A 23,511-nucleotide genomic window follows, 5' to 3' on the forward strand; every position below is an offset into this window, starting at 1 on the left:
TAATAGTTATGTAATTTTGAGTAGTTGACTTTGGAAACTGCTCAGCTGAATCAAGCACTTTTCACATTGCCAGATTTACCAGGCCTATTTATATCACATGAACTTTGGAGTTGAAACTTTTTTGTCAGGTACTCAGTATTCTTGCAAAAGTCAGCTTTCTTGGATGATGGCCTTAGTAAGTAAACCTAATAACCTACTGGGAAGTAATAAACACATCACTTTTTTTCAGAGGGAAGAAACTGTACAGTAAGGCTCAGACATGTTTATTGTGAAACAATGCTTGCATTTTTGCTTGCATTGTCTGTTTGTAAGTGTATCAAGCTATGATTATCACCTTGGAAGGAAAGTTTTGATTTTTATCAAAAAAAAATCAAAAGGAAAAACTTTTATCAGTCCTAACTAGCTAAACAGAATAATTATTTATTCCTTCATTTAGCTACCTTTAGGAACTATGAAGTGTGATTATCTTATTTCATATAGGGGTCCAATATTAAGAAATCTTTGACTAAAATACATAACACCATTAAAATAACAAAAATAAACCTTCATTTATAATCAATTTTTCTACCTGTCAATGATATTTTATTTGCTTTTTTTCCAAAAATGTCAATTTCTTCAATACAAAATCACCTTTGAGAATAAAAGCTTAGCTTGCCAAAATAAGATTTGTAGTTTTTGTTTTGAACTTGTCTATATTTCTCACCAAGACTTCCTTCAAAATCTTAAAATAGTGAACCTTTAATCTTCCCTGATTTCATCTCCCCTTTCTGGTCTAGACCTGTGTTTCTGAGAGACCAGGAAAAGACACCATTAATTTGTGGTAATGTATCCCATCCGGGGCATGCTTCCCTCCATTTCACCTTAAAGGAGGTCTTCCTAGGGCATATTCAATGATTTTACCATAGCTTTGGAGTTCAAAATATAGAAAACATTAAGTCCAGCAAAGAAAGGGGGAAGTCAACAGGCATCTAACCAATAACTTAAGAAAAACTTGTGGGGATAAATTTCTTTGCAGAGTAATGTTTTGATAATATGATCATTTATGGTCTCCTGATTACTGCTGGGCATCCTCTCTAACAGGAGATCACTTGAATTTAGATCAAAGAAGTTGGACAGTTCTAGTTTTTACATGTAGAGTGCTGGAACAAAAAAAACCAACAAAACCAAAAGCACACAATAGCAGCAAAGGACATCTGTGATTACTGGGTCTGCTTCCCAATGCCCAAATGCCCTTTCTGGGGCATCTGCTGCTAATGGTCAAAACCAGCCATCAGGTTCTCAGGTTGCCTAATTCATCAGATTGCAGGAGTGAGGCTTTATCTGTTTGATTTGTTTAGTGGACTTTTTACTCAGTGAACATGTTTAAAAGTCTACACTTGTATTAATATGACTTGTATTAATATGACTTACATACAGCACAAGCAGCTAATGAAACCACCAGATCTGTCATTTATCATTCTCTGCTTGAACTGCTTTGAGATTTGCAGCCTGTATTGTACCTTTTTTTATTGTTTCGCTTCTGAGCTTTATCTGTCTGACCACTACCATGTAATGAAAATTACACATAAAAGAGCTATCTTAGTAAAGAAGAAACAGCTTCAGTATTCGGTAGCTCTTTTCCTCAAATGAACTTGTATGTGATAAAATTATGTTTAGACAGTTTTTCCTAAATATTTTGAAATGATCTGAAATAATTAAAAAATCAGTGATGGCAATCCAGTGGCATTTCAAAGTTATGGAATTGCTTTTTAAATGGATGTTCAATGTAGTATCTTTGTTCCTACAGGCTGTAAGCACTGAGCTGAAACTAATGGCAGTCAGTTACCAATGGCTTTACCTGACAAGTGAAGATTTACTTAATAGTGTAATAGAACTGGAGCCAGTGATATTTATCATTTTATCTTTCCCTCTGCAATCAGCACTTGGTTTTATTCAGTCTAGAAGATATTATGTTTGTAGAGGGTAGATAACAGACTTATTTTCAGTTTAGCCAATAACTTCTGCTTGGTAAGTCACTTAACCTCTGTGTCTGAGTCTCACTAGCTGTTAAACAAAGATAATGATATTTTTCTTCTTTTGTAAATGGCCCCTCTGGGCATACAACAGAGCAAAGTTGCACTAATGTAAACAGAGGTAAAAGGTATAAAAATTACAGAAAACAATGGCTTTCAAATGAAAAGCAGTTTTGGGAATAAATCCAAGTGGATGACAGAGACATGAATGCACCTAAGCACATAGAAAATGAAACTAACGATTACTAGGAGAAAAATCAGTGTGATGTAGGCTTATTAGAACTGATCTGAACAGTGTGTGCAGTTATGGGAGGAAAAATCAGAGTTCACTGAAGGCTTCAGGCAGTTGGGCTGCTGACTAGGGTAGGAATATGCAGACAGTAATGAACTGCCTGTCCTTCAGATGGGGATTGGAAGAGCTGGTCTGTCCCCATCTGCCACCGTCACAGGCTGCACCCTGCTAAGGAAGGGGTTGAAAAGTATTGGAAGAGACTGCTCCTCCCTCAGCAGTGACTTGGGTTTGCTCCGTCATACTGGGTAAAGGCATTCCCTCCCCTGTATCCCACAGCCTTTGGCATGGCTCTGGGAGCCTTAGCAGGGTGATGTAAGTGGAATATATAAATTGCTAGAGGGAAGTGGCTGCAGGAGGAAGGCAACAACCAGGAACATCAAGTCAGTGGAGCAGGGGAGGAAAGGGAATGCTGAAGGGCATGGTCTTGACTCACCTTTTCTTGCTTTCCTTCATTTCTTCTGTTTACTCCCATGTCACCTAATCTGCTGTTGTAAGATTTTGCTGACTAGCTGAAAAAGCCATACTTGAGACATCTCCAGGATAGTTAATGTGGGGATTAGTAATTAGTATGTAGAAATTTTAAAAATAGATTTTATAAAACCAAGTGATGAAACCGAAAAATCAAGGATTATATTGTCCCTTAGGAACAGAATATACACGGCTGTTTTCTCAGTAGAAACTTCTTTACAAATATTAGTCAGACTTTGGAGTATTTTGCATTATTGATTGTAGTTGTCAGAGGAATAATGAACAGTAATTCACATTGTTTTATGTGTTGCACATTGATGAGATTCAACAGGAATTTTATTATTTAAGTTAGATCGGAGAGCATCTGCACAGTTCCCATCTGTGCTGTGAGTGAATGACTTGCCAGCTGGGTTAGCTACATCTATGGAGAAATGTGAGCCTGCCCTCAAGGACTATCTGAATTTCACAAGATGAACTAAAACTAGCACATATGTAGGAGAAGCAGAATATATACTAACATCAGTGCTGAATATCCTTTTTCTCCAGCCTGTCAGAGCTTGCCAGCTGAAATGACTAACCTCAATAGATTTTTAAGGACCATAATGGTTAGTGATTACCTGGTCTGCCTTCCTGAATAACACAGCCTATAGAATCTCCTCACAGTGATTTCTGCCTCAAGCTTGTAACTTCTGTTTTTGCTACATACACAACATAAGGAAAAATAAGATCCCTCCCAAACATCATCTCCACTTCAAAGTTACTGGTGGGGGATTTCCCATAAATTCAACGAGGAGCTACAGTGTGGTAATAGTGACTCACTAGGTGGCACTCTTACTTCTAAATCTAAAATAAATCCCAGGCATCTATTTTAAAGCTTTTTAAGGCTTTTGTATTAAGTAAAACACTGGGTTCGGGGGAAGATATTATTCATAGTCCTCAAATTCCTTAGTGCTTAAAATTTCAAAGTATTATTTAGAAGAACTTGGTAATCTGGAAGTCTATTATCCTTTCATTCTTATGTCTTTTTTTTGCCACATCCTATAGCTTTTTTCAAACCTTTAATCATTTCCAATGAGTTAAAAGTGTAGAACTCAGCTAGATTAAATTAGGCACATTTGGGCTGGGTAGTAGGCTTAAAAGAAAGGAATCTCGATTACCAAATGTTGCATAACCTTGGAAGCACTTTGCATGTGGGAAGTCTGGCCTAATTGCTAAGATGAATTAGATATGACCTAAATAATTCCTTACGGTTCTCTTCCAGAGTGGGGCATCTGTGGTCTGTAGCAATTGGCTTCTCTATTATTGAGTGGAGTAAAATCTCTGCTGGGCCAAAGCTTCAATCAAAGACTTTAGTTTGGACCAAGTGTACACTGTCCATCTGAAGAAGACTGTAATATCTAAAGTGGAGGGATACTTCCTATTTCTAGTGAACCCTGCAGGAAAACTGAAGCATGGTGACAGCATTGCAGAATGTCCTCTGTGAGCATGTGCGTTCAAGTGACATCAGTATATGAAAATCCTCCCCAGGTTTAGTTGGTGTGAAAGCAAACTGATTGGTTATCTGTAACTTAGTCTGTAAAACACTTTAGCAAATCTAAGGTATGAGAAATACTGTAACTCCAACTTTGTAAGGAGCTGACTGTATTAAACAGGTCATTCCAGTAGTATCATTAGCATTATTTGCAAAAGTGAGCACAAAAAGAGATGGGCTTTCTAGCCTATCATGTTACTAAAGTCAGTTTTTAAATTTGCAATGTACCAGCATTTCTTACAGAACTACTTAAATGTACATGCACAAGGTTGCACTTATGATTTTATTGTAATACTGGGACACTGTTTTAGGGCCATGCAAGCCTATGAGAAAATAAATATGTAAGTCTGTGTACTTCCATTTTGGCTGAGAGTACATCCACATGAGCAAATGGTGTAATTGGAGCAGATCAGAAAGAAAACCAGATAAAGGTAAGGACCCAATGCCCACATCAGAATCATCTGCAGGCAGTTGTGTTACTTCAGACTATCTCTGTACTGCGCTGAACACCAGCTCCTGGTTTGAATGCACTCTGTCTGTCACTTTCGGGCACAGCTTCTGTTTCAATTTCACATGAAAGCAGTAAAATTTCTATGTTCCAAGGCTTTTCCACAATATGAATGTAAGTAAGGATGATCAGAAATTGGCAATAAAAGACACTCATGTTCTGAACTAAAATAGTGGTGCAAGAGCACCCTGGGTATCTTCATTTTTAGTCCAGTGGTGGCATCCACAGGACAGTACTATAGGCCAATGAAACAGTAGGTAGCCAGTATCTTTAGACTGAGGTGGTTTTTTTTCCTGGAAAAATCCCTTTTGGCAGGAATAATCTGGTCTTCTGAAGTTTAGTGGATTTGTTTTCAAGTTTTCAATAATTTACTCTTATCTTAAACGAAAACTTGTGATGATGGAACACCACCTTGTAATTCCAGTGCTTAAAAATATTGTTTCATATTAGAGGGTAATGTTGCATCATTTTCCTTAAGTTATAGTTGGTAACAAGATTCCAGATCACACTGTGTTTTCTAGTTTGACATATATGTTTTATATTTATAAATAGTTGCATATTCCCAATGACTGGCATTAGCTTCGCGTATTTTTGCTGCCAGTTTTTTGCTTAATAAATGTCAGTAAGTGACAACCATGTTTTGCAGATGTGCTTCTGTATTTCAGTGATTTATTTGTTCAGATACAGCTGAACCTGCAGTGTGGTAGGACAGGAGCTTTGTTATAACAAGCCTGGTGCTGCAGGGATTCAAGGTGACAGATACAACTCAATACCACATACCCTGAGTCTTCCTAGAAATGTCTAAAACTTGTAACTGCTCATTTATAGCCCGTGAATTAAATATAAGTTGACACATTGAATATATAATTTTTCTTTCACCAAAAAAATAGATTTGCTATAGTATACTTGAGTGGAATTGCAGTGTCTTCTGGCAAAGTCATCTAAGAATAGCCAAACCACTAATACAGGAGAATTAAAATGGTCTTCCAGTTAGAGCAACAGAATAAATTCAACACCTCCTTGACAGATACAACACCCCATTTATAGATAAGCTGCTATTACTGGCCTGTGCCTTAATTTCTTCTTTCCTTAAAGGTAACTGATGGAACCCACTGAGACACTGAAGAAGAATTTACTTTCTATTTTTTGGGTTTTGTGCTTGGCAATATAGCAGATTTAGTTTTCTATTTTCTTTTATTAGAGAGCATGTTAGAGGTCTTACTTGGGCCCTATGTTTGCTACAAAGCTTGTGCACTTTTAAACTTTTTCCCTGTAAAAACTCTGATGTTCTGTTAATAGAATGATAATGAAAAGTTTGCAGGATAGAGAATTATTTTATGCAAATTTTGTGCCTGTTTCATCCATTGCCACATTCAGTTCATAGAGTCTTGTGGATAATTTTGCCCCAATGAGGTTGAGACCTCATAGTCTGCCTTCTTCAATTTTTCTTTCAAGAAGATCCTTTCAGAACAAAATTCTGATTAAAAGAAAAAATATATATAATGAAGACAGGAACCTGTATAATGAAACAGAAACATTCAGCTGGTATAATTTAAGTAATTTCCTTGGAATACTGAAACTAAATGAAACCTTCTTTCTTCTGTGATCTATGCCTGCCTTCAAAACAATATTAGATATTAGATGAAACTCTCCTAGGCAGCCATTGTTTTATTCTATTGCAGAGTTCCTTGCATATCTGGGCCATAGGGATGTCTCTAGTGAATGTTACTAGGATAGTAGGTCTTGAACTCAAAGAAACTCTAGGAATTGTAAATTAGGTTTCACACATATGAGACACTAAAATGAGAACCTGTTCAGAGCCTTGAACAAGATTTTATCTTGTGCCTTTGACTCCTTGGGCTCACCAGCGAGTTCTAAATGCAGTGTGGGCTCAGACTACCTCCCTGCTTGGAATAGTGTTCCACATATTGGCTCAGCCTGAGTTTCGCAATTGTTTGTTGGTTTTTGGGTTTTTTCCCCTCAGTAACCTATCAGGGAGTAACAACATTCATGTGCCTAAGTGAAATTCTCCCAGAAAATTATTCTGACCTTCATATTATCTCCCTCATCCTCTTATAGTGCTTTGATCAGTGGCCAAATAAGTAATGTTGACAAGTTGATCTTTCAGTTATTATCAATGCACATCTGAGTTAACAACCCATTAAGCAATTCACACATCCCAGAGCCCTGAGTGCTAACTCATGCAGATGTTACAACTGTCCATGCTCTGACCTTGTTTTATCTGAAGGATTGGAGAGGCGTGCTTGTTCTAATAAAAGTTTATAATACTGAAGAACATAATAACAGTACCAGGAAGCAAAAAAACTAGATCTCACTTAATTAAAGTATTTGCTATTAGTAACTAGTTCCTTTTTTTAACTGGATCTCAAACTGTCCCTTGAGCCATCCTGCTGCAAAAAAAAAAACCTTTACTTCTTTATGAAGAATACTTTAAACCATGTTTTGAAATCAGCTGGGAAAAAAGAGAGGAATTATCTAAGAGTTATAATGAATTGTGGTAATTGAGATGTCATTTGTATTAGGATTTATTAGGAATAAAGAACTAAGCAGAGATAATTATTATATTATGTCATTGTTTAAGACTGAAATTTGCTCATAAATGTTTTGTGCAGGTCTGCTATAGTAGGGATCACTCTGTGTCAGATGAAAGCCACTCACGCTCAGCTGTCCTGCCTCCAGCAGTGGTCAGCAGTGGCTGTTCACATCAAGGGGAGAAGAGGGAAAGCATATCTGATCCTTTCTTGGAGTTCTGTCCCACTGCTCAGCAATTTCTACCACTAGAAATGGTGGGTAGATGTTTAATGCTCTGGTGGCTCCCTTGTGAACTTGTCCACCACCATTTTCAGCATACTGTGACATAGATGCTACATATTATATGGTACTGGTTTTGGCTGGAATACAGTTAATTTTCTTTGTAGGATATAATACAGTGCTGTATTTTGGATTTGTCACCAAAAAAGTGTTGATCAGTGTCAAGACCTTTTCTACTTCTCACACTGCCTCATCAGTGAGTAGGGTGGGAGTGGGCAGGAGATTGGGAGGGGACATAGCCAGGGTAGCTGACCCTAACTGAACAAAAGAATATCCCATACCATATGGTGGTGTGCTTAGCACTAAATACTGTGAGGAGGAAGAAAGAGGAAGTGGGGATGTTTGGAGTTATGGCATTTGTCTTTCCAAGTTACTGCTATGTGTGATGAAGCCCTACAAATGTCTGAACACCTGCCTGCCCATGGCAAACAGGGAGTGAATTCTTCATCTTTCTTTGTTTATGCACACCTCTTTTATGTATTAATCTGTATTTATGCCAATCCATGAATTTTCTCACTTTTCCTCTTCTGATACTCTTCCCCATCCCAGTGAGGAGGTGTGAGTGAGCAGCTGTGTGGTGCTTAGCTGCCTACTGGGGTTTAACCATGACATACACCATATAACCACACATTGAATGAATAAATGCTTTTTGATTTGCCTTAGCCTACTGTCTGATGGAGTAATTTGTTGCCCCTGGTTCTTAAATGGGAAGGAAGAGTGAATAATTGATTAAAATAATTTTCTTTTTTGAAGGCTGAGTACTTACATTATAAGCCTTTATGGGAGACTTTGTAGGCCTTGGATCATCTTTTTTCCCTTGAAATTTTTGCAGATCTACTAAATCCATTTGGGTATGAGGTATTTTCACTCAACATTACAGATATGGGTACCCTGTGAAGTTGGTAATGGCATAATGTTATATTGTCTCTCTTCATCTCAACTTTCTCAGTCCTTTCTCCAATGACACTCGCCCGACAGAGCAGTGTTTTGAAGTATTAATGCAGGCCATGCTGAGGACACTGGAAATGAAGACTGGAAGGGATGTCTGCTTGGGTGCTTGGGTCTAGGATGTTGCTTGAGTAATCAATTATGCAGATTCATAAAATTATACAGATCATCTGTTTTACATGATGCTAGCCAGCCAAGGCCGTGTAATCCTCTCCAGCAATATTTAACAAACATACGGCCGAAAATGAAACAAAAAATCCATAACCATGTGGTGCCATTGAAAGAAAAAAAGAAAAGAACAAAACTGATACATCCTACTACAATGTGTTTTGAGAAGTGTTATGGGTGACCCTAGTCAGGCTGAATCAACCTATAAACATAATTACTTAACTAATTAGCTTAATTTTCTCTTTCTTATAATTCCAATTTTGTCACACAATCATTTCTATATGCCGCCCAAGCATAATTCTAAAACATTTTAGCTTCATTTCTCATGCTATCTATCTTGGAAACTGCCCTGGAAATTAATTTCTTAGTGGCCAGAAGCTTTATTCCAATTTTCTGTCATAGATATGTTTTCTGCTAATTATTATTGCTCCTTAATTTAATCTGGGAGACATTTAATTATTTTTTCAATATACTTGGCTGGACCTATGGTGAAAACTTATCCTCAGACAATTTAAAATGTTAAAAATACTCTATATGTTTTCTCCATTTCAGGTTGTTTTTATCGTTGGGTACGTATTTTAACAGTCTGGTTAGCTCTGAAGCTTCATGTTTAAGCTCTTTAATAGGAACTACTAAATATATCTTGTATGGTACATATAAACAATCGAAAATGTGTTTTATAGAAAAACTCCCAAACCCAAATCAGTTTGGCCAAATTCTAAGGCCAAATATGTGGAAAATCCACTGCTAAAATAGTTTCAGAAAATTGAGTGATAGAAACATGTTGTTTAGACCTCTTAAGTGAATTACTAGCTACTGAGAAACCTTATAATATGGACAATATTACAGTTTTCCTATTCAATATCTCTGTGATTTTGATAGCTATGATTTCTTAAAAAAAAAAAAAATTAAATTAAGAGGATGCCTTAAAAAAGTCTAAATTTCTAACACTGGCAGAAGACTAATGAATGCACTGGAAAAACAAAAAGATTGGTCTGAATATTTTACAAGCTTAGGTTGTGAAATTCTTTGATCAAAGACTCTCAACTATGTCATAGCATTAAGTCAAAGTTTCTCAAGTGTTCTATGAATCTAAAGAATTTCTATTGTTTTCAAAGGATAATTTTTGTAGGCTGGCTTTGAAGTGAGGAAAACACAATTGGGCCTATAAGTAGGTAATCTGTAGAAAACACACCAGTTATAAAATCACATAAAGTCACTTTTGTTCACTGTTAACCATGTGAATATATGATTTTACATTGAATAGAGTATTTGTATATTAAAATATATGCAAAAGTGTTTAGTTTCACAGCCATAATCAGGAAGTAAATGAGTGAAAGTATAATGCTTCAAAACAGAAATCAGTGTTGCCTTTTCCTGGGGTAGACAACTGTTGGTAATGGCTGCTCTAGTGTCAAGATGACCTGACACAGTATCAAATTGAACTGACAAAAGATCTGTTACTTCAGTTCATAATAAAATTTAAAAATATGTTCAGAGATTTTCAGGTTTGGTTTCAATATAACCAATAACTTTGGTTTCAGCTTGCCAGAGTATTCTGTATCCCAAATCTCACGCTTAAGTGGATAATATTGAAATCACTGTACAAAGAATTCATTCACTTTCCAAATGGTACTAGATAATGCAGCTAGATATGAAATACAGTAGTAGATGTACACAAATTAGTAAAGGCTAACAGATTTATTCTAAGATAAATATAATAAATTGTTGTGGAACTGTTGTGATTACTGTACTGTAACTTTTTCTGTCACTTACAGGAAGTTAGCTATTGCTTGGACTACACCTAAATTTCAGCTTATTGTATGATAGTTAGTTAGGAATAAAGTTTGCTATATGGAAGTTAACTTACACTATTTTAACTAACACTGAAACACAGAATTTAATTTAATATGTTAATATAGTCCCATTTTACTGCTAGCAAGCAAAATAAAAAGAGGGTACTACTGGTAAGTTAAAATGCCTGATCTGTTTTTCAGAATTTTTTTTTCTTGGAGTAAGAAAAGAAGCACCACAGAACAAGATGTCCCTAATTTGCTGAGATATGTTATAAAAAAATAAGATGTGATAGATCCATCTCTGGAATTGGATTCTAGCTTCCAAAGAGAGGGGTTTGCAATATGTGCCCCACTTGACCAAATGGTAAACTAATGCTTTGACAGAAGACAGGCTTGAATCTTGTAGTAAGAAAAGGTTCAGCCTGTTCCTTATTTCTCCTGAAATAAGTCCTTTACTGCATCATAGCTTTAACAAGAAAGAACAAAATATCTGTGTTTTGTGCTTTCCTGCATTTTTACCTCTGTGCTATCTGGAGCTCTTCTTTCTAAACTCTACCCCTCTCCCATTACTAAAGTAACCCACCCAAACTACCTTATTTTTGGTTTGAGAACTGAGAAATAGGAATGGATTGTCTTGAGTAAGCAGCAAATGGACTGTCTAGAAGAAGAAAGAGATATACTTGTCTCTGCCAAAGATGTCCCCTGGAAGCTCTGCCCCTGCTGACCCTCACATGATCTCCTATAAAAACGTCCCTCCCCTCTTCCAGTGACGTGCTTTCTTTACACCACGTCCTTCTGTCAGGGCGTCTCCATTTGCTCACACACCTCACAGCCCACCTGTAGGCCCAATGCCCCACCACTGGTAGGATGAGCTGCTCCATCCTGCTCACCCAGAGTTACCTCACATCAGGCCCCTTCCCATGACACACACGGGGCCACCACTTTGTTCAGCTCCATTTGATGAGAGCGGCCATTTTGTACAATGTATAACCCATAACGTGTTCGCACGGCCTTGCCACTGGCTGATGGCTTTTTGTGACAGTGTGATGCCCCCTGTGATCTCAGACACGGCCAAGACTGGCCATCAGGACAAACTTCTTTGTCTTTCTGCACTGGAATGATACTGTGTCATCACCATTCTCCTTTCACTAAATACACTGGGCTGCAACATTGCTCCAGCTGATGTTTTACAGCAGGGAGGTGACATTTCTGGAAAGGTCATGACCTGTGACTGGCTGCCTATCTGGACCACAAATGCCTGTAAAGAGAAAAATGCACATATATAAATAGCTTTTTATTTCTCTATAGAAATTAAAATATAAGAGTGTGGAGATATGCATAAATATACATATGATTTCTTTATACTTAGACATAATGCGTGTATTTATAGTACATATACATACACATGAAGTTACATACATTAAAACACACGTGCCTGAAAACGTAGGTACATTTTCTCCAAAGACACTCTCACACCATTCTCTAGGCATGCATCATGTACAAAACCTCCTTTCATAATAGCTAATGAAATTAATAAGTGACATTTTGTTGTCATTGTACTGCAAAAGTTCCCATACCTTCTCGGTGATTTCTCATGGGTATCTCTTTGCAGTACTGATTCCTTCTTCTTCACAGCACAGACAACAAACTCCAACTCTCTTCACAACAAAACTAAAAAACTCCAACACTCTCTTCACCACCAGCTAACCCACTCTTTTGTAGCACTCTTCATCTTATTGGACACAGCTGTGGCCTGTTAAGGGCAGGCCTGTTCCTAATCTTTGGTGATTAGTACAGCTGCAACTCCTCCGGTGTGAGACTAGCTTCTGCACTATTTTCTTACATTCTATCCCTCCACAGCATTTTAATGTGAACGGAAAAAACTATATAAGATGTATAAGGCAAGATGCCTCTCATTCTATAAGGCTGGTGAACAAGCTCTGACATGTTGGAATGGGGGAAAGTTCATGAGAGGGGTGTGGGGGGCTGACATCAGAAGGGTGGATAGCCACAAGTACTTTGGCATGCACCAAAAGCTATGGAGCCATAATTCGGCAAGTTCCTGTTGCATGCAAAGCAGAGATATGCAGTAAACTGGTCCAAGATGCCCTGCATCCAGCTCTAGAGCACTGTTAGGATGGCCATGCCCTAAGGCGGATTTTGGGGCCTTGCATCTTTCTGCAAGACACAAGCAACACTACCTGAGCAAATGGAAATTCTCAGCTTCAGGACAGAATGTAAATGAAGACAATAAGGAAAAAATGCAAAGTGATTCCTGAAATTCCAAAGTGAACTAGGAAAATAGTAGCCACTGATTCATTTCTGAATCAGAAATTCCAGAAAGTGGTATTTTGAGGTAGGTTTCACACAGAAAAGACAGGTGCTGGTGGTGGGGTGAGCTCCCTTTCCCCTGTGGGCTGTAGGGAGTTTACATCTACCTGTAGAACCATTACAGAGTGCAGGCTTGTACTATATGTGTTTCCTTATCTTTAAGAAAATTAGCTTCTTGAGAGTTTAAAAAACTCCAGCTAATTGACTGAGGTGTGCCACAGTCTATTCACCTTCCTGTCTGGGCCTAAGGCAATCAAAGGAAGGAGAATGGACACAGAACAGAGAGCAGTCTTTGAGAAAAAAAAGGAAAAAAGCTGGAGAAGCCTGACAAGAAACCAACTGCCTTCATACCCTCTTTGTTCATGACTTAAATTTCTGGTTCAGTGTTTCCTTTCTTACACGTGGATGCTAGCTGCTGGTTGGTAAACATGTTTGTGCCACTACTTCTGTTAAAAGTTCAATATGCCTCTGCAAAGGTGGGAAGCTTTAGGGGCAAAAATCCTGTGTTAGAAGCTGCTAAAAGCCAAACAGAAATAGTCTGAACCAAAGGTAAGAGGAAACTTGAATGCTTACAGCTTACACAAGGCTGCAAAATAGCACTTTAAAAGAGAAAAGGATTAGAGGTGAATAAAACATTGAGTTCTTGTAAATATTGCTGTTTTTCATATATTTAGAACTACTGAAACTATGTGCTGTAATAATATGATTATTTTTCATTTTGTTTCTTCACATATTAATGATCACAAAAAAATAACACTGTTTACATCTCTCCACATTACCAGTGAATATTTTTATCATTTTATAAGATTTATTTGAGGTGATTTTGGTCTGGAAGACTGATAGTAAAACCCAAACATAATTATAACTTCACTATTCTGATGAAAATAGTTATTAGAACACATGCTTCTCCAGCACTGTGGGAAGATGACAGAGGATAAAAAGATAATGGTCTGGGAATTATGGGGGAAAATACTGTTGCTACTCTCTGGATGGCACGTGGTCAGCATATGTGACCTCCCACACACAATGCAATCTCAGGGATCTAAATGAAGGGTGGAGTGGAGCGGAGATACTATGGCCAGGCTCTGTCAAAAACCTTGCAGAAGAGGGAATTCAGTGGTACTTTCTAGCTGATAAGCCCCACAGCAGCTGCAGACCAAGGGAGGTAAGGGAAAATGTCCTATTCTTGAACCAGCAACCGTGGTGAAATCACTCTCTTAGGACTGACACGTCTCCATCCCAAGGTTATCTCAGACACTATCCTGAGATACTCACCCCCAAGGTACAGCCACCCCTCACTGAGTAAAAGGGATCACTTGATGGGCTGAACCTGCCTTTTCCTCCATAAGGAGGCCTATTGCATAAGAACTATTCTCTATGCATGCTGAATGGTTATCTAGAACTAGCATTTTAGTGGATTAGAGCTTGTCAGTACATTGCTTTGATTTAATATATTGCTTTAAATATATTTTTGCAGTCTGACACTATTATTGGCAATTCTCAAACCTTAACCTGTCACAATTTTATTTAAAAAGAGTGCTATTCTGTAAACTGTTAGTGACTCCCTCAGGGGCACTGGCAGTTGCCAGCAGTGGGTAGGGGTGTGGGGACCCAAGAGGAGCTTTCTCTCTTTGGTGTGTGACCCTGAACAAGTTAGTGGAGCCACCCTCAGATCTAGTGACCTGCTCAGTGAAGGGTGCCCACAACAGGACACTGACAGACTGGCCAGGCACAAGGGTCACAGCTTTGCTGGGGTGCTGACAGACTAATCAGCACTTAGGGTTTGAGTAAATCTCACCTCTTCACACAAAAATCACGTACAGATTATTCTTTACTTTCATTCATACTCTTGACTTCGGAAGAAATATGAATGAATAAATTTTCAAACTATTCAACACTTTAAACTTCCTGCGTGTGATTTCAGTTGCTTTGCAATTTACCATTCAGTGCTTTTTCCTTCCTTAGTATTTTACATTCTAAGACAAGTAATAAAGTACTAATTTCTTCCTCAACAAATACGGAAATCCTGTCTGGAGAAAACTGTCACCAAAGACAAGATGAAAATAAGAAGTTTACATTCATTCTGTTACACTGGTGTGTCTGCCCAGGAACAATGTTTTCCTTTACATGGGTATCTGATTCAAAAGATTTTATTAAGATATAACAATTCTGAAAACTGGATTTTCCTTTTGTCTGACAAACATTTCTGCTTTAAGCTTTCTTCTAGGCTGTAAAGGTACAAGAGATATTCTAGAGATTTTCAGAAGCCTATTGAACACCTTTTAACTATATATTTATTTTACCTTTGTAAAAGTGGACTTTTTTATTTTACCTTTGTGTGGCCTACAGTTTCTGGAATTGGATGACATTTCAGTACTGCTATGGAAGACAATAATTTTAATCAACACAAAGGCATGGAGAGATTGCTGTATCACTCTTTCATTATTTAATTTAAGTATCTTTCAAGGCTTACAGTCTTATATTTTTACCACTAGATTTTTATGACCACACTCATAGTTTGGAAACAACTTTCCAAGTTATTTTGTCTGATGTTTAAATATTTGACTAGGCTTTTTTTTCCTATTATGAAACATTTTTTCCTCCAGCTGAACAGTACTACCAGAATGTAAGGCAAAAGATACAAAGCTTGCATGAATTGTGAAGTTATGTTTCCATGTGTGCTATGATATGAAATGCTCTGTGGTAGAGTCATGTGGGAAAAGCATTCTATTTATTTATATGAACTAATTTAAAATATCTGCCTGATTCTTGCAAAGTTTTCCCTTTGACCTCCTGAATTTCTCATTAAAGGGATCTGTGAACTAAATGTATTTACTATCTGCCAGTGTTTAATATGCTGCTAACCTGAGGAAAGAGGCAGCTGCCACTCCTGACTAGAAATGTTGCATATGGAACTTGTGTCAAGATCTTTATCTGAGGTCAGGTGGCATCTCTATTGAAACCAATAAAGTTCTGATGAGCCAGTAAGGCAGACCTTGACAAATATGTAGCAGGACTGTCAGTAAAAGGGTACTATGACAACTCACAGGGGAAACACTTAGAATATTATTTAAAAATTAAAGAAATACTTATTTTATTACTCAACAGACTTGTTTCAGTCTGTTCTATCAATGATAAACTTTTTTCCAGTTTGTCTTGCATAAAGAAGAATATTATATGGGTAACAGAAACTGATAAACCAAAGTGGAAGGTCCAACATAAAGCTTAACAGAATAAAAAAAAAAAATAGGGATAAAATATGGATCAGATTAGAACTTACAGAAAAAACAACTTCATAGAAAGATGTGAATTGCTATCTTCTTTTGAAATTCTGAGACAGAAAAGTGGAAAATTTACTACAGCTAAAGAACTTCAGTGGAAAAAAAGAATGTGCAAAATTTACTAAAGCTGAAATACTGAGGAGCTAATACCAAACCAGAAGTTTAGAGCTTTGGAGGAAAGCTCATGAATCATAAAAGACAGCTGTCATTTTATTGTGAGCAGTAGCAAAGTGCTTACAATTTATTAGAAAACAGCATCCAGGAATCTCCAGACCTGTGAAAAAAATAACCAAAAACATTTACATTGTTATGAAATGTAAATGAATATGAAGAGGTGGGTGAAAATGCCCCTGGTCATGGTCTTCTCCTGCCATGAGGGACATGTGGGAGCTGGGGGACAGTCACATGAAAGCACAATGGCTGCCACAGTTTACAAATGGCTGCTCACAACCAGCATAGGAAGGGGCTTCCCATGCTGGCCCTCCTCCTGGATAAGTGGAAAGGGGCAGCTGGTCCTGCTGGACAAATGAGATGAGACTCTGATCACATGGGGTAGGAGATTTCACACAACAGAGACCCCCAAAGACAGACACAGGTGGAGTTCCATTGGACACCATAACTTGAAGATGGTAAGGACTGCTGGGACAAGGGAGGGGCCATGTAATAGCAAGAGGGGCAGGGCTTTCCGGGAAGTTGGCTGTGAGATATCCATCACTGAATCTCTGGAAGCAGCCTGAAAGTAGGCTGAAGTAAAGACTGGAAGTAAAGGCTAAGTTTTTCTTCTCTCTGGTGTATGTGAGTTTTGTTCTCTCTCTTCACCTATGGATTTTCATAAACTTGTACTAATTTACAGGTCTGGTTACTTCTAAAATTCAACCTTTAGATTTGGCTGAAACTGACAGATTTACTCACATCCTTTTCTGGCAGATGGACACAGTGGAGATAGACAAAGCAACTGTTTTGTTTGGCACTGGGGCTAGCAGAAGTTTAGATATGATGAGGCAGAAGTTTAGATATGAAGAGACAGAAGTGAATACCTTCTGAGTGTCACCTGATTGTGTCAATGGGTGAAATATAAACTAATGTGGGAAATAGTGCAGAGACAGTGAAAGTAGATGAAAACACATAGCTGGACTGAATTAAATTTATAATTTCTGTTAACATAGGATGAATAGATATTTTGCAGGACTTACTAAGCTTTAACCTTCTCTAGCTCTAGATCCATCAGAAGTTGGCTCATGGAGGTGGGATAAATCATAGAGTCACTTTGGTTAGAAAAGACCTTTAAGACCATCATATCCATTAACCCAGCGCTGATATGTCCACCACTAAGCCTTGTGACTAAGAGCCATATCTGCATGTCTTTTTAGTACCTCCCAGGCATGGGGACTCTGCCAGTTCCCTGGGCAACAGTGCTTGACTTCCATTCCAACATGCTCCAAGTGAAGCTTTAACAATTACTGCACTCAGTAATAATGTTTCAGGACATTTACTTACCACTCCAGTAAACATTTTCACAGCTTCTGCTCCCTGTAAATGTTTTTTGTGGATCTCCAGACAGGTTACAAACTGCAGGAACTATACATAAAACTGACTTACATGATAGATTATGGGGAGTTAAGTAGGTCACTAGTGTGTTGTAAGGAAAAACTGCAGCAGAGAAGCTTGTTCATACTTGGAGTCTTCCTTCAACAAAGTATAAGGAATGTCAGAAATGGAAAGAAGATGAGAACCTCCTGACTGCGAGCCCCATGCATGTTGCTCTGATTGGAATAGAAAATTATTTTGTCTTTTCAGAGACACATTAAATAATGTATTGTGCTATCTTTTAGCATAGTTCTTGTATTGACATTGTTTCATTTCACTTTGCTGCTAAATATTGTGACAGTCAGTTATTTCTGTCAGCATTGCATAATTGCAAGTGAAATGAACAGACTCATATGTCATAGATGATTGAATGGATAACTGTCCTGGAGGATTGTAATAAGACCTTAGGAATAAGAGCACAAAATGCATTGAAGTTGGCAAAGATAAAAGATGCAGCCTCTGCTTTTTGCTCACCACATTTCTGTAACTTGCACCAGCTTCTTCCACTGTATGTAGGGCATATCATATGTACTGCTCTCCAGCAGGACTGCCATGGGTTTTTGTCTCCTACTTTCAGAGATTCACATTTTATCTCTTTCACAGACTGGAGACAGAGGTAGAGTAGTGAAGTTATCATGCTAGAAAACATGAGCAGGGTCCTCAGCTTTGGTCCAGACTTTTGAAAACAGATGTCTGCTCTAAAGTGGCATAACCATTGTTATTCACCAGGTTGCTAATGCTATGAAGTAATCACACGTTACTTTGAAACCTGTGGTTGAAGTGGATTTTCAATATCCTTTATTTCTTGTCTAACCATTCAGAGGTAATAGAGTCCTGATTGTCCAAGAGGGAGACATGCACATCTGTACTTTGGAAATAATGGGCTATAGATTAGGTCCTTCTAACCTTTTTGGCTTCTTTTGCACTATTGGGGCAGTTGCAGTAGAAAAAACTTGGCTTTGTGCTTCTGAGTTCCAAAGTTCTCCAGGGATGAACACCAGAGTGAAGAGAAGTTCTCAGCCATCAGCAGCCAGCCACAAGCAGCCAAATGCCTGCAGCTGCTCAGCTGCTGCTCCACCTGTCAGCTTCTCTATGGATGGAGTAAAAGTTGTCAGTTCAGCATGAAAGAAAAAGAAAAGGCAGAGCTGGCAGTATACTAAACTGATTGCTTTTGAACACTGATGAGCTGTGCTGGAATCAGTTTTTGTTTCTAATAAGACACAGAGGTTCCCTGTTTGCCTTATTCCCTGTGACTGAAAACCAAGACTTCATTAAGATAGAAGATCCACTGATTCCTTGCAGGTGTGAGAACAGATTTTATGATTCATTTTGTGTGTTGCTGCACCTATTCAATCTGTCTTTAGTTTGCCTGGATACTTAAGTGATACTGCATTTGTCACTACAGTCTGAACAAACCCCAGGAAAAAGCAATCAGAGTAAAGACTGAAGAATACTAGGAGAGAGAATGGAAAATGTCTCTTTTTCATGCAGAAGTTAGTGTATTGACAGTAACAATTTTGCAATCTTTTCTGAAGTCATTGCCATCTGTCATTTATTATTTTCTTTACAGACTCTTATCATCATGACATAAGGATACCTTTGCTGTGTAGTGAAGAGATAGGCAGCATAAGCCTATTAGGACATTTGTAGAATTTTGTCATATAGAACTCTCCAGATCAGATTATCTCTTATTATGGAGATCTATGCTGCCAGGATTAGACTTTTTTCAGTAAGTTGTCTTTTTATTGCAATTTGCTAAACTTTGGTTTTCAACTTTTTTTAAAGCCTTAGTTTCTGTGGGAAAAAGCTTAAATAGAAATGCTACAGATCAACACACACACACAAAAAGAAATAGAAGAAATTTACATTTTAAGCCATTTCTGTAGGACTTATTGAGATCAAATTTATGAGTTTTCTAGCTGAAGTTGATAATTACTGAGCATAAAATGGGGCAAGCTCAAAATTGATTCTATATTTATGCAATGTGTGTAAATAAGACACTCAGAAATGCAATACTGTGTGTGCTGTAGTTGAGATTACCCAGCATGTGGAATATGTATGTACATATATTATGTAGTAGTATGTCTGTTTTGTGGTTGTGTTACAGCTCTGGCGTACTGAGGCTCTCAGTGCACAGATGTACAACATGCTGTTGCCTTCTGTCAAACAGATGTTAGTGATGTGGTAGTAAATGTGGTAACAAATGCAAGATTCTTTGTCACTTGATCAAAAAAGCAAGATCTACAGGAGGGAATGATGAAGATAAGGAATCTAGGAGTTAATCCTCTGAGTCTGACAGGATGGCATAACTCAAATGACAAATACTGACTCTGATCTGGATAGCTGGGAAATTCTACATTGCTAAATTTTGGAAGACAGAAGAAACTAAAATTATCATACATGTTGTGAGCTTGAACTCTTCAAGTGTTTCAATTCCATTTTTTCTACCAAGTAAGCGTCAAGTGAGTATCATTTGTGCATCAAATTGGCCCTCATGACTCTTACTACAGTAAAAACAATTTTGCAATGTCAATACTAATGTTAGCCACCACTTCTTTTCCTCAAATAACATGTGAAAAGAGATACAAAAGCAAGGAAATGTCGATGTCATCCGCTAGACACAGTGTGCTAACAAGCAGCATGCTACCTTTAAACAATGCTGTAGGGTTACCATTAACCTGCCTAACTTAAAAAGACAATATACTCTTCAAAGACTGGGTCAGTGTAGAGTGAAATAATGAAAATAAATGGTGCACTTCACAACTACCCAGTGTGGAAGAAGTGTTGACAAAAACCAATTTCTCTACTTTAACAACACCCAGTAATGAAGCATGTGCTACTGGAGTGTCTGAAATAATTACAGACCTTGATATGCATGAAATTATTCAAAATGGCTCAGCATCCTAGAACAAATATGATGTGGCAGAGGATACTGGAAATTATGCAAGTGTTATGAACAGCTTAGTGTCACTGTTCAGAACTGTAAAACACATTTGGACAAGTTACCAGTATGCATATTCCTATTTACCCCTATTGGATATTGATTAACTTTTAAATCATATGCTCTGGAGCAATAACAGATAGTTCCTTTTTTCCTATTTTATTTTATGCATAGCATTTGCTTTATCCTGTGGAAATAACTAGAATATGTGGTGATTAAATGAAACAAAAGGCAGATGTGTATATGAAAAAATGTGATTTTTTTCAGGCTGTTCATTAACTACACAATGTTCACATCAGAAGTAGTATTCTTCCCCCACTCTCCCAAGGTTTCATACCATATTTCAGTGCTTGTAAGAAATTTCTGTGAAATTTCAATCAGCTATTCCTGTAAAAACTGTACCAGGAAGAAAATTCCTGGTACTGTTCAAAGGAAAATGCTATTATTGCTGAATGTCTCTTTCTGAGGAAATTATATTGGTTGGATACATGTCCTTTTGTATCAGCTGCTTTGTATGAGTCAGAACAAAAGTCCCCTATCTCTCCAAAACTGAGATAATTTAAAGCACCACTGTAAAAGCAATTGCTAGTGCTTCACAGTTTCTCTCTAGACCACCTTAGGATAGTGATTTTGTAGCTGGATTCCATTGCTCATCCTGGAATTTTACTTTCTTTTTATACATCTTTTTTCCAAGCAGTTTACTTTTTCTGCCCTTTATTATGTTTTGGGTCTGAAAGCCTCTTTTGAAACTTTCAACCAAAAAGTGAACTTCATATCATTGCCCCTGGAAATAGTTTGCCAGTTTGGGTCCAGCGCTGTAGATCAATGACCTCAGTCAATGTTCCCAGTGATGACATTATTTCTATACACAGTCATTCAGGGGCCCTGATGTTTTCTTGCTAGCCTCCATACTTGTCAGTCATCTTGACACACTCCTTTAAAATGGGTTCAGTGTAGATTTAAGCTCCCCATTCCTTCAAATGAAACATAGCATGTGTTCTCCCTACAGCTTGTATATCTGAACTTCAAACAAAACCAGATTCTAGGAAAAGAAGGGATTACTTTACTGTGTTACTCCATCCTGGAGGCTCCACTTCAAGTTACCTGAGGAAAGAGATTCATTTTATAACTCCTGAGCTCTGTGAACAAACTTTTTCTGGAGTTGGGCTATTTTCTGTTTGTGGTATCTGCAAGGTGCTTTTTCAAAGCAGATACCGATGTCAATCTAAAATTGCACTCTTATATCTCCACCTGAAAAAATAAGTGTGAAAAACAGATTTTAGGACTTGAATGATAACACATCCATCCCTCAGACTAGTTCTCTGTCAGCCAGGGTAAAACCAGCCCACAGGTATTACTCTTAAGGTTGGTTTCAGAGCAGGGCTGCAAAACCGCAGTGACAATTTAGATAATGTCATGAATATAGTTGAAATAGTTGTGTTTGAATCCTTAAATTGCTTCTAAAATGGAAACCATGGGGCATGATACCTATTCTGTTGTGGCTGATACTACAAGAGTTGTACAAGTGAAAATGATTTTAATAAGAAGGAAGGAAAGGGAAATAGGGATAAACTTGCTAGGGGAAAGAGGCACTAAACATTAGTCAAGCTGTGGCTTTCATCTTGCTGCAGAAGGCATGTTTAAGGACATGAGATAAATCATGGTATAATCTACAAATTATGCTCTATAAAGTCGTAATATAAACTATAGTGTGTAGAACAATGGGACAATTTCTTGTGGAGCTAAAATAGATCCACTTTTCACTTCATTTTGTAGTATAATTTTCTGCTGATATCCAAGAATAGTAAAGATGTTTTGAAATCATGAAAGGACTCAAAATATGAATTAGGTAGTTATCTACAATAACACCAGAATTTGCCCCTAGATTACCTTGTTTATGCTTTCTTTGCAATACAAATAGGAAAAACGAAAAATTATGAAGGTGCAATTGTTTCTAAGTATCATTTTGTAATAATACTAGCTATAGTCCTAAATCTGTAACCATTATTCCATATGATTTCTTCTGAAGAAAAGAGAGCAGTCTTTTACCTTAAAAGAAAAGGAAAGATGTGCCTGTGAAAACTGATTGGTGTATAAAAAAAGACTTTATAATTTTTAGCTTTATAAGATCTGGCTGTATTGTAGACACTAAGTGGTTTGGTCCCATTATTAATTTACTTACCAATTCAAACTTCAACTTTTACTTGTTTTGATAGAATTCTTTAGTTAGGATTTATAATTGGAGAGACAGACGATTCCTTAGACTAAATAAGGATTGATTATTATTGGTGGCTAATTTGATTTATAACCAATTCAATACTGAGACTCACTGCCCTGATGTATTTCTAGTTTAATTTAATATTTATAGAGAACAAGGATGTAAGGAACTTCAAAAGGTCATGTAGTTCAACACTGTACTGAAGCAGTAACACTATATCCATGTTGTTAGTATTAATAGTAACTTAACTTTGATTTAATATTTTCTTTATTTCTCGTAATTGTGTTAAAAAATGTACAACTTTCATTTAATCATAGTATTTGCAATAAGCCACAGCTCTTCAATCTTTTGTTTTTCAAGTAGTCAGTTTAAAACCTGAACTGCTCTCCTGCCCTTCTGATCTTCACATGGAGTCCTGCCTTCTCCAGCTAATTAAAAGAGTGGTTTGGGAGGCGATGGGGGAACCAAAACCAAAACTCTTCATAATTCTGCCTATTTTCAGAAAAACAGAATCATCAAAATAAATCAGACATACTTTCACCTAATCTTCTCTACCTTTAGAACAGAGATATGGATAGCCTCCTTCTTAGAATAATCT

Source organism: Agelaius tricolor, unplaced genomic scaffold (genome assembly GCF_023055355.1).
Source record: "Agelaius tricolor isolate 1412-34295 unplaced genomic scaffold, bAgeTri1.0.p SCAF_1, whole genome shotgun sequence".
NCBI lineage: Eukaryota > Metazoa > Chordata > Aves > Passeriformes > Icteridae > Agelaius > Agelaius tricolor.